Here is a 20,820-nt window from a genome sequence, read left to right as displayed (position 1 = left end):
TTACAAGTTTTGTGGCAAAGATCCCATGATTTAGCTTTTTTGTTTTGTTTTGTTTTGTTTTGTTTTGTTTTTGTTTTTTTTGAGACAGGGTTTCTCTGTGTAGCCCTGGCTGTCCTAGAACTCACTTTGTAGACCAGGCTGGCCTCGAACTCAGAAATCTGCCTGCCTCTGCCTCCGGAGTGCTGGAATTGAAGGCGTGTGCCACCACACCCAACTTTGATTTAGCTTTTTCTTAGATAGCTATAGCACAAGATGCTCTTGGTCTTGAGAACGTCCATCAAGCCACCTAATCCCAACCATTTTCATTCTTACTCTCCCTACCACAAACCTGTGTGTGTGTGTGTGTGTGTGTGTGTGTGTGTGTGTGTGTGTGCACGTTACATGTATATGTCAGGGTGTGCCTTCACACACGTGGAGGCCAGAGGTCACTGTTGAATGTCTTCCTTAGTTGCTTCTTCATTTTATTTTGAGGCAGAGTCTCTCATTGAAGCTAGCACTCATCAGGCGGCAGGACTGGCCTGCATCCTTTTGTCTTTACCTCCTTAGTATTGGGACTTAGTGCAGGAGCATGTCTGTCCCTTACTTGTTTTTCTATATGGGTGTTGGGGGCATCTACCCTCGAGTCCTCATGTCTGTATGGCTGACCATTCACCAAGCCCACCTTTTGAGTTTAACTTTCCTTCTTTCTCTTGTTGAATTGGAGCTGGGCAGAGAATTCTCAAGGGAGTAAAGAATCTTCCCAGTGCACATAGGGATGAGGCAGGGTACAGTGTGACTGTGACAGGCAGAGTCCAACACTGGTTTATCTTCCCCTCGTTTCCTGGGCGTGGGGAGAAGCTTAGGCAGTCAAGTGCTTGCCATGCAAATAAGACAGTCTGAATTTGAGCCCCAGGCCAGTGAGAGACCCTGTCTCAAAATCCAAGGTGGGTGGTGCTTAAAAAATGACATCTAGAACTGTATTCCAGTCTCCACATACATGCATATGCATGTCCTCTTGCATCTGAGCGCATATGGGAACTTCCCCATGAACATGAACGCATATATATCAAAAATAATTTTAAGATGAGTTTGTTGTTTGAAATAACTATAGATTAACAGGAAAGATACAACAACATAGAGTTTCTATATGTCCTTCATTCAATTTATTTTTTGAAATAACTATAGATTAACAGGAAAGTTACAACAATGTAGAGTTTCCAGATACCCATCGTTCAGTGTCCCATGACACTATAAGCAGAACTATCTGCTAAAGCTAAAAAAATTAAAGCTGGGATAATAGTGAATTAAGTGGACTTTATTTAGGTTTTCCGTTTCCTCACTCTGGGCACATTCATGATCAAGGTGAGGGAGCTGCAGGCTGGTGGGCTGAGAGACCAGAGCGCTGTACCCAGGCAATAACAAGATGGGTTTATGGGACAGCCCAGAAGCCCAAGGTCCCTGCCACACCCACAGCTTCCTCCTAGGGAAAGGACCCCAGTTCTTCCCCATCTCAACTGTGGGTGACAGAGGAGTTGGGCTAACACACAGTGAAACCCAGTGCTGTCACCTGAATCCCATAAGGTTTTCTAGGCATCACAAGGGCAATCAAAGCAATGGGCCAGGCAAAAGGGAACTTGATCTCCAAGGTCGACCTAGTCTCCATGGTGATGGAAGCAAGCCAACAAGAGCCTGTTCCTCCCTAGGTGAAGAATGGACACATGTGCCTCAGCTCTCTGGAGTCCAGCAAGGGTATGCCTGTGTCTGTGACACCCAGCCATACACCAGTGGAGTAGATGCTCTGGGAAATGGGTTTACTTCTTGGTTCAAACAAGTCAGTTCTGGTGCTCGCCCTTTATTCAACAGCCAAACATTTCAGTGAGTCTGGCTTCTGGGGCGGGACCCCATTAACCCACATCATTAAAGTGGTCTGATTTCTCTCAGCAGCGACTGGTTTAGGCATGGGCCAGAGGGGAGGGGAGGGGAAATGTGGCCTCGGAGAGGAGCAGCAGCAGGATAGATGCTCTGATACAGCTTTCGTCATTTGCAACAAGATACTCAAAGATGTGGTGGCATCTCATCCTGACTGTGGGCCACCATGTGCCTAGATGTGCTGTCTGCAGCTTTGGCATCTACACTGTGAATGGAAACAATGAGAGAGAGAATGACAAGCACTGAGCTCTTCCACGACATCACTAGTCACTAGTCAGCTGAGTGTGGACACACCTGCCTTAGGACTTTCGTATAAGCTAAGTTGATTTGGGTTTTCTGTTATTTGAGGTTACAGAATCCCCCAGTGCCAGGAGATCTGTGTGTAGCCTGGGAATCTGAAGTCCACAGCCCCATGCTGAGTTCCCTCCTGGTCCTGGCTCATAACTGAGTTCTGTACAGTAGTTCCAATGTAGCCATTAAAACAAACAAACAAAAAACCTTTAGTGACTTAAATCAAAACACATTTATTCTCTAACCATTTATTGTTCACAAATCTGACAATGTGCTGGCGAGGCTTCCCTAGTAGCTTCTGGAAAATCTGATTGCTTCTCTTTCTCAGCTGCGTTCCTTCTCCCTTCTTGGAGGACCTTGCGACTGCATTGGGCCCACCCAGGTCACGCAGTGTGATCTCTACAACCCCCTCAGTCCATCTGCAGAGCTCCTTTCCCACGTAAGGCAGACTATTCGTGGGCATTGGTGACTGGTATCTTTGTAGGCTACCGTTCGGTTTGAGATCTCCTTAATCAAAGTGATCTGAGTGTCCTCTCCTGGCTTCATAGAAGCTGGTAGTTTTTGTGGTGTGTATTCCAGGGCTCAATTGGTGTGAGTCCCAGCCACCCCCAGCACACTGAGATTTTCCATCAATAAGCTTTGGAGGTAAGCCCTGCTTGGATCTAGTGTCTGTTCCTTTCAGCAGCAGTGGATGGAGGCGGATGGAGATGGAGGCCGTGCATGCCGAGTGAACTACTTCAAAGTTGAGAGAAATGGGGGCCTCATGTTTCTTCATAGTAGAGAAGTAGAAAAAGATGTGGATGGAGGTCCCAGATGGTTTAGATGGGTTTGGCTTTTCCTCAGAAGCTCTTTGCTTTGAGGGCCTTCACTGACGTCAGAGCTCCAATAAGTCCGAGCAATCACGGTACGTGGGCGTCTCTCAGGGAGGCAGAGCTTTGGAGTTGCCCTCTAAGATCTGCCGGCCACTGACCTGTTTCTCATCCCTCCCTATCTTTGGCTGGATTTGTGCTGTGAAGAATTCAGTGTTGTGCTTGCCAGCTTCCTTCTCCTGGCCACACGCTAGGCTTTAAGGCTGGGCCAAAGGATCCCGTAGACAAAGCACAAGTGTATCTCCCATGTCTCAGCCCGAATGCATCACTACTTGACCCTCTGCTTTTGTCTTTACATCAGGCGACTGTAAAAGGAGGGGCTGAGAGCCATCTCTGAGGTCCCATGGCTCTCAAGAGATAGAGCTTGTGGTTGGAAGAGGGGTACAGCAAAGAAATCTTTGGAGTCAGAAGCAACAAGGCTCACACAGTCTAGACATAGACAATACGACCCCTGGCCGGAGAACAGGATATAGAGGGAGAAGATACTATGTTGCAAACCTCTCCCACACCCTGCTGGGATCTTTGCTCCCTGCCACCGCCGCTGAGGTCTTAGCGAACCCCATACTGCCTTCACTTCTCACCACCTCTCTCTCCTCTGGTGTAAGGCCCTGGGTGAGAAGATGTCACCACCCACCAGGTCACACCAATCTGTGGCTCAGACTTGAAGAGCACAGGGCCCTAAATCTTCCTGAAGAACACGCCCCTTCTTAGAGGGGAGAGCGGCAGCCTCCTTCTGGTGTTCCAGATTCTGGTGGTCTCTCGGAGTATTCAGTAGCCGACAGAGGAGGACAGAGGGAGACGGCAAGAGCACTTTTCCAGGCTAGAATAAGAAGCCGCGTGGGTGGTGACATCAGAAGCTGATATGGACTTGTCACCAACAGCCCTGAGTGGGTATGACACTAGCTTGTGAGCTCCTCCATTGTACTAGGACCAAGCCTCACATTTTGGGGTTACAAAATCTATGCCCACCCCTACTTTAATGGAAGCCATGCAGGTCACATGACAAAACATGTTTTGGAGAAGATGAGACTATTGACCAAGGGAGACTATACTCAAGGGAGTGTGACATTCATGTCCCTCAACCTCTGAAAATCTCTTCAGCTTACCACACATGTAATTAGTGCGAGGAGACCTCCGGGAAGTCCTAGGATCCTCAGACATAGCCCTAAGTGAAGAAACAATAGATGCCGGCATAGTTTGAATATTTGTCCGTGTTGGTGGTTAGACAATCCTGGGCGTGTGTGTGAGTCACACTGAGCGTCTTTATCAAGAGTGGCTTGAGGGACGACCGAAGAGTTCCCCGGGGACACGGGGTTTGAGTCATCCAATGTCAGCCGCAGGTGACGATTTTATCCAGTTTCGGGCAGAGTGCAGGAAAGGGAGCGAACGAGACACAACCTATGAGATGCTGTGGTGAAGTTTCAACAGCAGGGACGTCTCTATTTGTTTTCCTTCAATGCAGCAAGCAGCTAGAGAGCTGCAGGCTCTGCAGAGCCTTCCCTGCGGAAGAGCAGGCAGTGCTGAGGGGCAGCTGGGTTTTCCCTGAGCCAAGATGGGAAGCAGGCGCAGGCATCCACAACGAGACTTTATAGTCAGCAGCTGGAGAGGCGGCCAACTTCTGGAGTTCTGCAAAGGGAAGCTGGGAGTATTGGATGTCGTAGCTCAGCGGGAGGCCATTGTGTCCACAATGTCCATGGGCCAGGGAGGCTGGATACTTGACGCACATGTATGAAAGCCTAAAGGAATTCCCTCTTAGCCAAGAAAATACAAAATCGTTTTATCAGTCAGAGTTTCTAGCTGCAAGCAAAAGCAAGTGATCACACAGCTAATGGAACAGGGCAGAGCTAATGAGCAAGACAGTGGGCTGCTCACAGGGTCCCAGGGTCACTCACTCTGTACCTTTTTGGAAGTTTTACAGCCGGGTGGGGCATCCTAGCCCCCGACAGCAAACCCACAGGGCGAGGATACCTTTCCTCTGCTGTAGCAGTCACTGTGGCACTCACTACACACTGGCCCGACTGCCTCTGACTCTGGAACAGTATGTGCAGGGCAGGGGATGGAGGAGGGAGGGGGCAGAGGCAATTTACCTGCTCCCCAGCAAAGAGACTAGAGAAGTCAAGGGATGAAGGCTAATTAACTGTGTTTATCTAAGATATAAAATTGAAGATGCACGATGCAGGAAATGATTGCATGCACACATACATTACAAAGTGATTGCTACAATCAAATCAGTTAACCCACCTGCCTCTTAGTTGCTGTGTGTGTGCTACCGTGTTAGGTATAATTCAAACAGGCACTAAGAAACCAGGTGTGGTGTCACAAGCCATCAAATACAGCCCTCAGGAGGTAGAGCTAGGTAGGTGGATCTTCAAGGCCACCCTAGTCTATTTAGCAAGTTTCTAGGACAGCCAGAGCTACATAGAGAGGCTCCAATTGAGCCTGTCTAAACCAAAACCAAACCAAACCAAACCAAAAACTCCAAAAAACCCAAAAAACCAAAACCAAAAAAACAACAACAGAAACAAAACAAAACAAAAACAAACCCCCAAAAAACCCCAAAACGAATAAAACACACATCGAGGCATAATTAATCAGTATGTTTGTGCTGGCTTGTTTCTGTAAACTGGACACAAACGGGAGTCATCAGGGAAGAAGGAACTTGAGCTGAGGAACTCCTCCATCAGATGGCTCTATAAGCGCATCTGTGGGGCATTTTCTTCATTAACGATTGACGTGAAGGTCCCCGCCCACTCTGGGCTCCACCAACCCTAGGCAGGTGGTCCTGGGTGGACTATGAAAGCAAGCTGAGCAGGCCATGGGGGGAAGATGCCAGTAAAGAGCAGTCCTCTATGGTCTCTGCTTCAATTCCCACCTCCAGGCTCCTGCTCCTGCTTCTCTTGATGGACTAGAATGTGGAAGTGTAAGCTGCGGCAGCCCTTTCCTCCCCCAGGTTGGTTTTGATCACTGTTGTTCTTATCACAGCGACGGACGGCAAGCTAGGACAGTGTGGAGTATTGCTGGGATGGACCTGATCATGTGGTGGTGGAACTTTGGGATGAAAATGCCTAGAGCTTATGGAGCGGCTGTGAGAGCTTGGGTGATAAGTATGTGTAAGAATGAGAGAGCTGTGCTGTGGTGGCGCATGCCTTAAAATCCCGGCCCTCAGGAGGCAGAGGCAGGCAGATCTCTGTGAGTTCCATGCCAGCCTGGTCTACAGAGTGAGTTTCAGAACAGCTAAAGCTACACAGAGAAACACTGTCTGGAAAAATGGGGCGGGGGTGGGGGGTGGGGGTGGGGGGGGTTAGAGAGAAATGCAGATTTTGGAGGCCTGGCTTGTGAACATTCAGAGGGAAGCCAAGGCTCTATTGGGGCCATTTCTGTGGTATTTGAGTTAGGGACCAGTGGAAATGAAATGTGTGGGTCCTTGGGTACAATAGATGCGTTCTTGGGTACAATAGATGCCAGTCATTTGGGGCTGAAGGACCAGCTGTGATTCATAAGAGACCCCACGATTGAGGCGAAATCTTCTGAGAAGTGTTTGCTTGGGGGCAGCACACTGAAGCTGTGACTCAGAGTTGGCCAAGGCTGTATGTACATTTACATGGCAGCAGAACTTGGCAAAAAGGGTGTAAACTCTCCCACATGGTGCTGGCTTTGAAGGCATGAAGGAGTCATGCAGAGCAGCTGAGGCTATGGAAGCACTATGGGAGGCCATGGAAGGCCATTGGTGAAGGTGCAGCCTCAGTTGCAGTAGAAACCCCAGGAGTTTGGAAATGGTGGGATAGTAGGATGTCTGCCAAGGACAGGAGCAGATGTGAAGTGGGCTGACCTAAGCCTGGAAGACAAGCTGTGTGCTGCAGGCACCAGAAGGCCTAAATACTTCAGAGTAAGATGTAAAGTCCAGACGTTGGACAATGAATTATTTACACTATTGGGTTTTGGTTTGATCTGATTACAACTATAGCCTGGCTCTTCCCTCGTGGAATAAAAATTTCTTGTTTTTTATTTCATGGGCACCCACACGGTTAAGAGTTAAATATTTTAAAGAGATATTGAACTTTAAAGTCGAACTGTATTTTATATTGTGTTATTAATTTTAATGTGGTCTTGAGGACAAACAAAAGAGGAAAGTTGATGGTTTAATAGTGATGTGTTTTGTTTGTGTGTCAAGTTGTCAAAGGGTCAGTCAGTTGGGCAGGTTAGTTTTGGCTCAAGCTAGAGTCTCCTGGGAAAGGGAATTGTCATCAAGTCGGTCTGGGCAAGTCTGTGGTGTATTTTCTTAATTAATGATTGATGTGGAGGGTCAATCCCACTGTAGGAGCCACCTACCCTGAGCAGGTGGTCCTGGGTTATAAATTAAAAAAAAAAAAAGCCAAGTTTAACAAGCAATGGAGAGAAGGCCAGTAAACAATACCCTTCCATGGTCTCTACTTCAGTTCCTGCCTCCAGGTTCCTACTTGAGTACAAGGCCTGGCTTCCACTGATGATGGGCTGTGGTGTAGAAATGGGAGTCAAATAATCCCTTCCCTCATCCAAGTTGTTTTTGGTGATGGTGTCATAGCACAGTGAAAGAACTTCAGAAATTAAGGGAGTTTGCAGAAGGTGGCTTCCTGTGCCAGCATCAGAAAGCCTCAGGCCTTTTGCAGACATTCAGGATGCTTAACAGAACCTGTATGGACCAGGCGAAACACCTGAGGAATTTTACTAAAGGAAGGGGAACTTAAGCCCGAGTATGAGGTATAGAAGGCATGGGGTTTTCCTTTTACCTCCGTCCCCCCCCCCCATTTCTCTTGCTTCCCAACCCCTACATGTTGTATTCTGTACTTTGTTCAGGTTGGTTGCTGGGTGGGGTGGGGAGGGGTGAAAAGGGTCTGCGCTTTGGAAGCAAAGTGTGAGCCCCAGCTGCATCGCTCACCAGCCCAGTGAGTGAGTGACCTTGGTCTGTTGTTACCCTTGAACCCCTCTTTCTCATCTGTAATATTGGGGTGATATTTTGCTCACAAGGTTGTGATGAGGATTGAATATCACAGTGGATGTAACTGGTACAGAATTCTGGTCAGGTTGGTTAGCTTCTCCTTCCACTTAGAAATCCCACTGATATTATGGAAAAGCATAAAAGTGACACGTTTTTAATTGTGTTAGAAGAAAGGGTGCTTTCATCCGATCAAAATAACTGGGCAAGTCTCTGAACGGAGGCAGATAGAGCTGGTCTGACATAGAAGAAGACACCATCTCTTCTTTATTAGTTATTTTCATTTCTTCTGCCCTGTGTTGACTCTAGGAACTTGGATTTTCCTTCTTTTCTGTTTGATTCAGCACAATTCCATGGAAACTCTTATTGTACTGCCTAGCCTTCCGTCTTGGTAAATGACATTGGTTAGCCACTTCTTGAAACACAGCGTTGTTTCCATGACAACTGTGTGTCTGGTGTCCTCCATCCTCCCTGTGGCTTCCCACTCTGTCTGCCAGGCTGACTCCCCTTCTTTGCCTACTCCCTGGACGTTTCTGTTCTACCGTCCCACCTTCTGGTCCTCTCCCAAGCCTCTGTTAGCCATTCTCCTGACCTTGAACACCACCTGCGTTCTGAAGGCTTGCGCATTTGTGTCTCCAGTGTAGGTCTGTCCTTGGAGTTCCAGACTTGCATACTCAGTTGCATAAAACAAAATCGTACTGATTCTTTCATTCTCGCTCCTCCCTGCTGCGGCCTCCTTCCCATGTGGGATGACAGCTATTTACAAGCTAGGAAACAGGGCTTCACCAGATACAAGATCTGTTGGTTCCGGGATCTTGGACTTCTAAGTCCAAGAATTTTGAGGGAAAAAGGTTGGCTGTTTAAGGCAGGCCCTTTAAAATGTTTTCACTGGAGAAATATTCACTTGACTACAGGTATATGGGTGTATAAAATAGGTATACAAATAGGATATTTGCTGATAATATATCATAAAGTTTATTTTTAAAAATCTTTCATTTACTAATGAGATTGATGCACTCATTTTTACATGGAGATTAAATCTTGGCTAGACATTTTACACTGCAGGATATAGAGCACTGTCAACGAGTTTTTCAGAATTGACTGATATTTTGATTTTTTAACTTTGAATGCTAAGAATGTCATTTTGTCTATGTAAAACAAAATGGTAGAAGTGTGTTTAGAACCATTTCAGAAATCATTGGGAGTTCTCTCCTAACCCCAAGCCTAAATTCAATAAGTGATTAAAAAGAAATTTAAGCCAAGCATTCAAATAGCAGCTTTTAAAATCAAATGTTTTAACACAATATAACAGTATCTTCCATGCTGTAATCCAACTATTATGTTTCTATTAAAGTCAGGAACTTTGTACATACAGTGAACATAACACACCACAGCTCATGGTATAAAAGTGTCTCAATTCTGAGGTACCAGCAGGAAGTGTTCACTGGTGCTGTGTGACTGTGGGCAAGGCGGGCACATGGTAGCGTGTTCTGAAACAAGGCTGCTGTGCTGTCCCGTGACACCAGGGTGAGCGCTGCAAGGAAACATCCAGGTTCGTTACACGGTTGATTTTGAGCTGAGTTTTGTTTGGGTGTGCGTTCAGAATCGCCAAGGGTCGCCAAGGGTTTGCAACCCTTCCCCCACGTTCAGTTAGGCAGCCCCTACATGGTTGGTGACACAGTTTAAGAAGGTGTAGTTTAAGCCACTAGGTCTAGGGTAATCTGTTATAGTAGTCTGCACAGACCAAGACAAAAACCTTACCCCTCTCACTTCCTCTGTGAATAAATTCTAGGGGAACCAGTATTTAACTGTATAACATAAAACCAGAAGAGTATCTGATTTCCAAGAACTTAACATGTATCAGCCAAGAAGTGTTCCCCCCATTCTCTTTTTCAGTTTCTTAAAAGGTATTTATTTTATGTATATGGTGTTTTGCTTGCCTGTAGTATATGACATATGCATGTCTGGTGGCTGAGGATGGCAATAGCAAAGAGGGTATTAGATCCCCTGGAACTGGAGTCAGACAGTTGTGAGCCATCATGTGGGTCTGGGAATCAAGTCAGATTCTTCCTGAAGAGCAGCCAGAGATCTGAACTGTTGAGCCTTCTCTCTAGCCCAAGGGGGAAAAAAAGTCTAAAACATTCTAGAATAGCAGTTTGTATCTGGTGGGTAGAGACCCCTTAATGGAACATACCCCTTCACATAGGTCGCCTAAGACCATCGGAAGACACAGATATTTATATTATGATTCATAACAGTAGCAAAATTGCAGTTGTGAAGTACTGATGAAATAGCTTTATGGTTGGGGTTACCACACAATGAGGAATTGTGTTAGGAAGGTTGAGGACCACTGCTGTGGAAAAAATTAGTTCAACGAAATACCAAGAAAGTAAATCTGCATAGCAGCTAGATTAAACAACAACAACAACAACAACAACCTCCACTATAAACAAGGTCAAAAGAGTGACAAACTAGGAAGAAAAACTGACAAAAATGTTGATTTAAAAATGTATTCTTTTAAGTTAATTTTTTAAAAAAAGATTACTCATGGGGCAAAAAATAAACCAAACCAAACCCAAGGGGCTGGGTTGATGGCTCAGTGTTTAGCAGCACTTGCTACTTTTGCAGAGGGACCTTGATTTGGTTCCCAACACCCATGGGGCAGCTCACAACTGCCTGTAACTTCAGTCCCCGGGACTAGCTGTCTGGTCTCTGCCGGCCCAGGCACTCACACAGTGCAATATGTAAATGCAGGCAATCACTCATATATGTGAAATAAAAGCAAGGCTTTAAAAGAATTAAAGAGGACCAGATAGTCCACAGAAAAAGTAATCTAACCAATTCTCAAAGGCCCTAATTCTCAAACCCACACAGACTCTCAAGCCTGGCCAGGTTCCTGGGTAGCTTGAAGCTTCTTACTGTTGCTTGAGGAAAGAAGTGGGGTTTCCTGTAGGGTCTATGTTCTACATCGTTAGAGAGCTGACATCATAAAAGACACCCTGTGTGATGGAACAAACTGGAAAAACTTGCAATGTAAATGGTAAGATTTTGTAATATGAAGATTTATTCAGTAGCAGAGTAGGTACACACACACACACACACACACACACACACACACACACAAATCAGGATTACCACAATCGTCAATTCCATCTCCTTCCGACTGACAGTGATTCCATCTTGTGGGGAACTGTGGTCTGCAGTATGAGAGAAAGCTGTGGGTGCCATACAGGGGTTTTCCACAGCAGGCCTGTTCTCCAGTCTTCTGCCATCCTTAGCCTGCAAGGGGTGGGCTGAAGGAATGGGTGTGGTTGGGAAGGTACAGGGATAGCCAGCAAGACTGCTGCCCTCTCATGGTTCAACCTACCGCCCAATGCAGGTCAATCATCTCCAGATTGTCCTGAGTGATGTCACCAGGTCTTTACTAGATGATCTGGATTTGAGCGACAGCTTATGGAATGTGTTCCGGAAACTTCCCTGCCAGTCCCTGCTGGTGCTGTCGGGCCAGGTCCTCTTCCAGGTGGACAGGTCTGAGATGCCAGCCAGCAAGGTCTCTCTGCTGGGAAAAAGTTTCTTCCCTCCAGCTGCTCTGGGCTTTGCTGAAGGACGTGCAGTGTAGTACCCCTGAGCCAGTGCTGATGTCCTGGCTGTTTTATCTGAAGACTTGCTGGGGCCGAGTGGAGAGAGCTGCAGGCTTAACCTGTCGCACAGAGCTGCTGAGAGCAAGTGTCTTGTAGTGTGCACACCTCAGCTCAAAGTACAAGTGGAATGGCCAGCATCAAATCTCACGTCTGGACAGACAGCATCAAGTTACACGCGTCTGTGTATTGCAGGGCTGCCTTTGAGTCTTGCTTCAGAGGGGTCAGCCCAAGGTCATTAGCTCTGCCATAGCCTCATACCACCTAAGTCGGAGCATCCGGGGTTGCTCCCCTCCAGAGAGAACGCCTCCCCTCCAGAGCTGAACATTGAGACACTGGGGTTAAGAACACAATATTGTTTTGTGTTTTAAAAAATTTTTTTTAAAGTTTTGTATAGCAGGATATTTGATATCTTATAAAACTTGATCTGGCTGCCCTCTGGACCAGTCGGTTCTTGTAAACAACAAAGGGCCCAGACTGAAGCATGCCTCTGAGATGTAGACCAGCCCTGCAGCTTGCTTCTGTCTCTGGCCCATGAAACCTTGCAGACATATCTTCTGCCATAATCAACCCAGGAGCTGAGTAGCTGGAAGTGTGTCGACAGAATTTAAACTAGCTATACTCGGGCATCTTGCTTTTCCCAAGAAGATTCCAATAAAATCACAGGTCAAGTCCACACCACTCCTCTGGCTTTTTCTCTCTTCTCTTCCTTTTCCTTTTCCTTTTCCTTTTCCTTTTCCTTTTCCTTTTCCTTTTCCTTTTCCTTTTCCTTTTCCTTTTCATCTGCCCTCTCTTCTCCCTGTGGCTCACTGAAGCCGGGGACTGTAATGAACTGGACTTTCCCAGAGTCGTCTCTGCCATACCTGACTGTGGGGCGCCTAAAGGAGCCCAGTGCACAGCAGCTGAGCTCTCTGCTCACCTTAGTCACGGCCCCTCCTCTCCTGCAGCAGCCTCTGTTTCTCTCCAGCCCCCAGTTTGCAGGGTGACTGATTCCTGACCCACATCCAGCCCTTAGGAACCTGTTCCCACTGCATGGTGGTGGTTATGTTTTTGAGATCTGACAGGCAAGTGAAATTCTGTCTTAAATTCAGACCCCTTCTTGGCCTGACTCGATGTCATAAACTGCTAAGTCCCACGTTCAGAGCTGAGAGGAAATGCTTGAGTGAGGACAGAAAACCCATCTCGTCAGGGTAGGCTTTGCCTAAGCCAAGTTCTAATTATGGAGGACCCGTCTTTGGGCTCCGGGATAGTCATGAAAGATGGGCGGGGAGGGGGACAGGACATAATTGCTTTTGGGATTACAACGAGGAACCTAGCATATGATCCTGGTCTTTGCTTCTTTTGAGATTTGCCCCCCTCCCCCCAATTTGTATATTGGGCTCGCTGGCAAGCAAAGGGGTAGAGTTTGAGACTCAGCACAGATCTCAAAACACACCTGGCTGAAGCAGTTATCTGCACTTCATGGTCGAGTGGAGAAAGGGTTGTACTATAGGCCAGGGGGGCCTCATGGCTCCCAGGGGATGGGCAAGAGGGGTGGGTTGCAGCAGCAGGCATATTCTCCCTTTGGATCCTTTCAAACGTTCATTCTTCTCATGGTATTACCCTTGTTTCATAGGCTAGACTTTGTAGGGTTTTAAATTTTTGTTTTATTATTTTACTGTTCATTATTATTTTATTATTGGGGGGGCATCTCTCTCCTACTCTGACTTGTTTAACAAGCAAGTTCAAGTGATGACTCCCTCCTCTGGATTCCGAGGGGACACCTACCTGACACTTGCTGAAACCCTCTGACACCCATTCACCCCCCATGTCTCAGGCTGGCAGATGACGCACCCTGCATGCACAGCTCTGAATTCTTACCTCGCCTCTGCTTCCTGAGCACCCTGTGGGCTCAAGGTAAGCCACTCCACAGGCTGTCACACCTCCCCCGCCCCCACCATTTTGTCATTGGCAACAGATAGCTTCTTACAGAGTGGTGGGAGGAACCCCCCGGGTGAAGCTGCTTAATTTTTTGTCAAAGCTCTCTTGTGTTCTGGGAGCTCTGGCTGTTCACACATTACAAATCTGCCTGACTCATTGCTTGAAGGTTAGACTGTTCTGTCCTGGGAATTGGATGCTGGCTCACTGGAGTCTTTCTCTAGCAGTGTGGCGTTCAATGTCCCCAGCACGACTGAACAATAGGAGGGTAAAAATAGCTGTGGTTGCCTCTTTAAGACAAACTTAAGTTTGTGGCCATATTAGCTTTGATCTGGCAGACTAGGCATTTGGTGAACAATCTTGGCTGCAAATAGGGATGCAGGGGTCAAACACATTTTTGCATCCAGCACCTTTCTGCTGCAGCAACCACCTACAGCTGGTTGATGTCCACAGGCTCTGTAAATTGAGGGCTTACTCTAGGGAACTGCTTTTGGGCATTTCCCTCTTGGGAAACGAGTGTGTGGCAAAGTCTTACTATGCATCCCAGGCTGACCTTGAATTCTTTTTTCCTTTTTTTTTTTTCTTTTTTTTTCTTTTTTTCTGTTTTCGAGACAGGGTTTCTCTGTCTAGCCCTGGCTGTCCTGGAGCTCACTTTGTAGACCAGGCTGGCCTTGAACTCAGAAACCCGCCTGCCTCTGCCTCCCGAGTGCTGGGATTAAAGGCGTGTGCCACCACGCCCGGCCGACCTCGAACCCTTGATACTCCTACCTCAGCCTCCTCGCTGCCAAAACTACAAGTATGTAGCCAGGTACTGTGCCTGGCCTTTGGGGCACAACACCTCAGCTCTACCACTTACCGACTCTGTGATATTGGTCAGTCTACTGAATTTTCTCTGGAAAATTAGAATTGTATAGGCCTGTCCCAGAGCTGGAAGAATTGAGTGAGCTTATATTACCCAGCATGCCACATATTCTAAGTCACTCCTGGCTGTTACTTCTGTGGCCGCCACTCATCCACTCAGTATTGCAGTTGCGTATTTACCTTCTTCTTTATCACCCTTGTCCCATCTCGGTGCTGTCCGTCTCTGATGTCACGGACTGGTTGGATGAATGAACGGATTTAGTGTGAGAGTAAACGTGACACAGCGCAAGCTCCAGGAGCCAGAAGGATGTAGACGACTCTCCGCAGCTTGGGCTGCAGCTGTCCATGGTCAAACATCTCGGGTTTCTGAGGCTACAGTAATAACCTGCTAGGAAGGATGTGCCGGCTTGTGAAATAGTGCATGCCTATTGGGGAATAACCAATGGCTTTCTGATTGGAATGGAGGCCCATTCCATAGGAGGAACTCGCACTGCAGACTATAAACATGGTTATGGGTAACAACTGGGAAGACATAAGCCTCAGGGAAGAACCTACTACTGTTGTCTGCTCAATGGAAATAATGTCACACGGTGAGGGGGGGCAGGGTGGGAGAGCAGTCAGGACAGATTATAGATCAAAGGTTCTGTGGCTGGGTTGGTGTTTGCTTTTTTTCTTTCTGTAGTCTGCAGAGTGCTGTTCCGTGTCCCAGACACTAGAACATGGGGGCGAGGTTCTTTGTAGGTATCAGTGCATCCTCTCCACGATCAGAGAGTTGTGTGGGTGTTGCATTCAGCACAGGAACCTTGCATTCAGTTTGTGGAGAGCAACCTGTGGTCTCAGCAACAGCCTGGGTTGTTTGGGGGTTTCCATGGGACCCTTTCAGCCAACCGCAAATTGGATGAAGCCCAGTCCTGGCACTGGATGGTTAGTTTGGTAAACATGATGAACAGGAGGGGTTCTGGCTCCCTCATTCTTTGCAGACTTCGTTAGGATCCCCTTGTAAACTTGAAGTTTTCACTGTACTAGTCTTCACACTGCCACCCAAGGCCCAATGCTCTTCAGTTCTTCTGCACTCTCCCCTCATTCCTTCCCTCACTGCCCCGGCCAGATTCTCCCATTCTTAGCCCTCTCATACCCTCTCCAGGCCACTCATAAAATCCATTTCCCCTTCCCGGGAGAGCCATGTGTCCCCCTCCTACTTCCTTTGTCTCTGCATCTCTAGGTGCATAGATTGTAGCTTGGTTATTTAATGGTTAACATCTAGATATAAGTGAATATATACCATATTTATCTTTCTGGGTCTGGTTTACCTCACTCAGGATGTTTTTTTCCCACCAGTTTTATCCATTTGGCTGCAACTTTCATGATGTACAAGTTGTTTGTTTGTTTGTATGTTTGTTTTTAAAGAAAAAAACGTCCTGGTTTGGATGTGGGGAGCAAGCCCAAACAGCTGCTTCTGTAGCAACATTCTGGAAGCAGGAGGAACCTTCACCCGAAGGCTGTTCTCACAGTGTCGCTCAGACTGGCCTCCACCTTGCTAACCTTGCCTTAGCCTCCCCAGGCCTGGGATTATAAGAGTGTTTCCCCCGTGTCCCCTTCCTGGCTGCAGAAAAGTCTTCTCTCTGACCTTTGTGACTCAGAGACTCACAGGATGGAGTATTATCCCAGGTCAAGCCTCTCCATCCACTGAGGGGAGCTGTGGACTGGGCCACCCCCTGACCACCACAGCTGTAGCACACAGTGCCGTTTATTTCCAGCCTGTGTGAACGTTCACATTTACATTTTTGCAAAGCTGAAAATAACAACAACATAAACCCGCCTCAGTAGTTGTACCCCTGTGTGAAGAGGGCAAACACCCCCAGGCCAGCTCGAACAAAGCCCCTCTGTTAGGAGATGCGGCTTTCTGAGTCCCAGAGTCTTCTTGGTAGTACCAGAATGACCAGCTCAGTAGGGGGCCTGGACCAGCCCCTCTGGGTGGCCCCTCCCCATCCATGCTTACACCCTGGGAGAGGGTGGGAGAGGGCAGTGCCTGGCCCTGCTGAGACCTGGTTGTGGGGGTTGGGGTGGCTTCCATGTGGGAACCCGGGGCCCCAGATACTTTCCCTGTGCCTGAGGGCCAGCAGTCTGACCCTTGTCCCTGGTACCCTGGTCAAGGGCACCTCTGAAGACAGGCTGTTCCCACAGTCTCCCAGAACAGCCTCCCCTTTCATTCAGGAAGTCCAAAGGTTAAAATTTCTACTCTTGTCTCAAGGAGATTCAAGCTGCCATGTCATCTCTCCCTTGACTTCATTCTTATCCCTCTGTCCCTCCATTCGTCATCTCTTCATCAAGTCTTCCTTCCCACTCCCCTCCCTTCCTCCCCTCTCTCTTTCCTTCTTTCCCACCTTCCTCCCTCCCTTAAGCCTACTGTAAAGAACTTGGCTTATAAAATCCACAAGTGGTGTGAGCCGGAGAACCTCTACACGGTTATCAAAGTCATTCTGAAGTCCTTGGAGCTTCACCCTGGGCTCACACTTTCACAGTCAAATGCATTTTTTACACTTTCCCACCACAAAACCACAAACCATCAACGATAGAGTTAAAACCGGAACAATTAGCTTCGTACCCTCTTTCATGCCTCACCTGTCCATCATTTGCATTCTGTCCCTCCTGGGCACCTAAGAGTTACCCTTCTCCTCCTTCCTACATGGTACACCATACGCAATGCACACTCATTGACAGTATACCAGATATATATTATAGGATAGGATTTACATATGAGGGGGAATGCATTTTCTCTTTTTAAGATTATGTAATCTCGTTTAATATGACCTATTTTAAGTCCACCCATTTTCTTGGAAACTTTGTGGTATCATTTTTCTTTATAGTCTGAGTAGTATTCCATTTTACATATGTACTAGATTTTCATTATCCACTCATCTGTGGATGGACAGCTTAGTCAATTTCATTTTCTTGTTATAGTGTAGACAACAGACTAAGAAACACAGGAGTCCAAATACCTACATGGTAGGGCATGGTGTTGCCTGGCATATGCTCATGTGGGAAACAGTTGGATTGTATGGTAGTTCTATTTTAAATTCTTCAAAGACACTCCAAACTAACTTCTACAATGATTGTATTAGTTTCCATCTTACCAGCAGTAAAAAAGGTTCTTGTTTCTCCATATCCCCTTCAACATTTGTAGTCAGATTTCTTGAGAATAGAATAACTGGAGTGAAGTGATATCTCAAAATAGTCTTAATTTGAATTTTCTGATGGTTTAGGATGTGCAAAACTTCAAATATTAAGATTTGTTTGCTTTGTGTATATGAATCTTTTGCCTGCATCCTCCTGAGAAGTGTTGAAGGCTGCAGACAGCCCTCCTCACCCTGCCTTCCTTCCTCATTTGCCTGGTTCTCAGCTGAGTACCCAGTGGTCCTACATTTTGTCTTCTAGAGAGACCATTTATTTGTATGGTTCCCTCGTGCTATCGATAGAGATAGCCATGAGTGACTCCCCAGCTGGCCCTGTGGCCTCCACTGTGCTACCTTCACCCCCAGGAGTCTAGGGTGATGGTGCCCATCTCTGTAGCCACGTGGGCCAGTCTGTTATCCTTCTGACAATCATTAATTATCCTGGCCAGGAACCTTCCCTGGGCCCAGCAATTGAGGGTTCAGAGGCAGCACTCTAACTTCCCACTGGAGAGCAGGAAAAACAAGTGTTACCATGTGAAGGACTGCAGTGTGTTCGTTTTCTCTGCCAGTTGAAGAATTAAAAGGCAGGAACAAAATTTCAAGCACAAAAGGTAGCACAGGCAACATTTTAGATGCAGCACCAGAATCAACTGATGAAAAAATACTTTTATTGAAGGTGAAGATGCACATGTGCACATTCATGCACACTCATGCACATTCATGCACATTTGTACACATGCATGCATACTTAGAGCTTGCACATTCATACACACACATGCACATTTGTACACATGCATGCATACTTAGTGCTTGCACATTCATACACACATGCACATTCATACATGTGCACATTTGTACACACATATGCGCACACATAGCACACACATGCATGTGTGCAACCATACTTGAAGGGACACTGAGAGACACCTCCCCCCCCAGCAGAAGGGGAATTTGGGAAGCTAAAACCTGGCTTCTCCGGAAGACCTGGGTGTTTTAAGGGGCCTCTGTAGGTGGAAATGGCGTTGCTCTTCCTCCCTTAGTTTAGGGCATCTCAGTTTAAAGAAATAAAGGGAAACCAATGAGCCCACAACTTTAGATAAAGGTGTGCTATGTTCTGGTCTAGCCTTGTGTCAAGGGGCCTGACTGCTCAGGAGACAAAGCCTGCTAGGCTGGAAGGGGGAGGAAGAAAGAGGAAGATTGCCAGCTTTGTATTGCCTGTCTGTCTGTGGCTTCCCCGTCTGTCTGTCTGTGGCTCCTTTCCCATCTGACTCTCAGAGATCTCTTACACAGGGTTCTCACCTTCCCAATGCTACAACCCTTTCATACAGTTCCTCATGTTGTGGTGACCCCCAACTGTACAACTTTTGTTGCTACTCCATAACTGCATTTTTCTATTGTTATGAATTGTAATGTAAATATCTGGTATGTAGGATATCTGATATGTGACCTCCAAAGGGGTCAGGGACTCACAGGTTGAGAACCACTGGCCTAACTCCAGAGCCTCTCATTTCCCCATCTCAGAGGTCACCCTAACTTCTGTTAGGGATTCAGGGGTACACACATTACTGTAAATACTTCAAGCTGACAAGAGGACGTTATAGGGAGGGCAGCGGTGGGAGTGCCTCTGCGAAGGTCAGTTTAAGGGGCCACAATAAATCTATGCTGAAGATCCGGACGATACGATAGCATTTGGTGGCTGCACGCTACATGAGTGCAGTAGCATTGCAGCATACGGAGCGAGACCGTCAGGACTACTGTAATTCCTGCTGAGAGTGTAGTTGAGGAAATAGGGCAGATTCGCCTTATGAGGGGAAGAGGGCAGGCTGGAGAGCCACCCTGGTAACCCCAGAAGGTTTTACCATGGGTGTCGGATTGACGGTTTCTTTGCCACTATTGTCCACTGCGGGCACACACCGTTAGTCTGTCTCAGGTTAGGCTTTTCATCAGCTAGCTTGAGTTCAAAGCAGGTCTGCGGGTTCCTTCTGTCACAACCTCAGGGGAACATTAAGAAACAACCTTAATGGCATCATAATTAACATATATCTTGTGCAGTAAGGTGAAATGCAGCCATGCAGTTAGCTGAAGGCTGCAGTGGGGCCCTGAGAAGGATAAGGTCTGAGAAATCGTCTTTTTTTTTTTTTTTTTTTTTTTTTAACATCTATATTGAAATAAGTTTACTTAACAGATTCAAGAGTGACTGTGCTGGGTAGGAGAGATGGCTCAGCTGTTACAGCTTCTGACTCACAGCTAAAGTGTGACTTTAGCAATGTTACGTCAGACTCCTACACAGGGAACACAGTACCTGGAAACTTTACAGGAGGAATCAAGGCAACTGTGTCATTGGCAGTGCTCTCTCAGTGACAGGTGTTCTGCCCGTGCCAGGCACGATGCCCGGTGGGGGATGACACAATGGGCCAAACCAGGACAAAATCTGGGTTCCACTTTTGTTGAGGGAACACCAGGTGTCAACATCTGATTGACAATCTGAGAGGCAGATATAATTCCTTTGGGTCTTAGAATATAGCCAGGAAATGCCTCACAGACACTACCTCGGGTCTCCCAATATTTTCCCCTTATTTTTAAGTTTGACAACAGGGTACTTGGTAGCCTCTGGTATTGGAGAAGATGGGAAGATAGGCTGCTGCATGCATTTCAACTGTGAAAAGTATTCTTCCAGGGAAAGAGGGTTCCATAGTTGGTAAAAATATTCTAGATGTTTAGCTTGGGCATTTCAGAAGGTTTGGGCTTTAAAGGCTGGATGGTAGTGGTGGTGGTGTGGTGTACAGCTCTAGTCCCAGCACTCAGTGGAAGAGAGTTTGAGGCCAGCCTGTACTACAAAGCAAGTTCCAGAACAGCCAAGGTTATACAGAACAATCATCTAAAAAAACAACAAATTAATAAGCAAATTAATAGTAATAATAATAATAATGCCTTTTCCATCAGCTGCAGGGATAACACTGCAATGTTGAATTGAGCCCAGATTACGTCTGGCAGCATTATCCTTGGTTGTCTAGATAACACTTCACGTGGCTAGGCCTATGTGTGAGGACCGCAGGCCCTTAGACAGTTGAACATATTAACATATTGTTTTTTAAGACAGGTCTTGCCTGCATGTATGTGCACCACATGTACACCCAGTGCTCATGGAGGGCAGAAGAGGGAGTTGGATCCCTTGGGACTGGAGCAGTTAT

The 20,820-nt window shown here is 46.9% G+C and overlaps 1 pseudogene; it reads right to left on the bottom strand.

The window, feature by feature from the left end:
- The window catches only part of LOC110325125, a 12,203-nt pseudogene extending 9,541 nt beyond the window's left edge, over positions 1 to 2,662 (bottom strand).
- Between the last annotated feature and the right edge of the window lie 18,158 nt (positions 2,663 to 20,820).

This window comes from Mus pahari, chromosome 8 (genome assembly GCF_900095145.1).
Source record: "Mus pahari chromosome 8, PAHARI_EIJ_v1.1, whole genome shotgun sequence".
NCBI lineage: Eukaryota > Metazoa > Chordata > Mammalia > Rodentia > Muridae > Mus > Mus pahari.
Note: the sequence above shows the minus strand (reverse complement) of the source record. Positions and strands in the feature narration are given on the sequence as shown.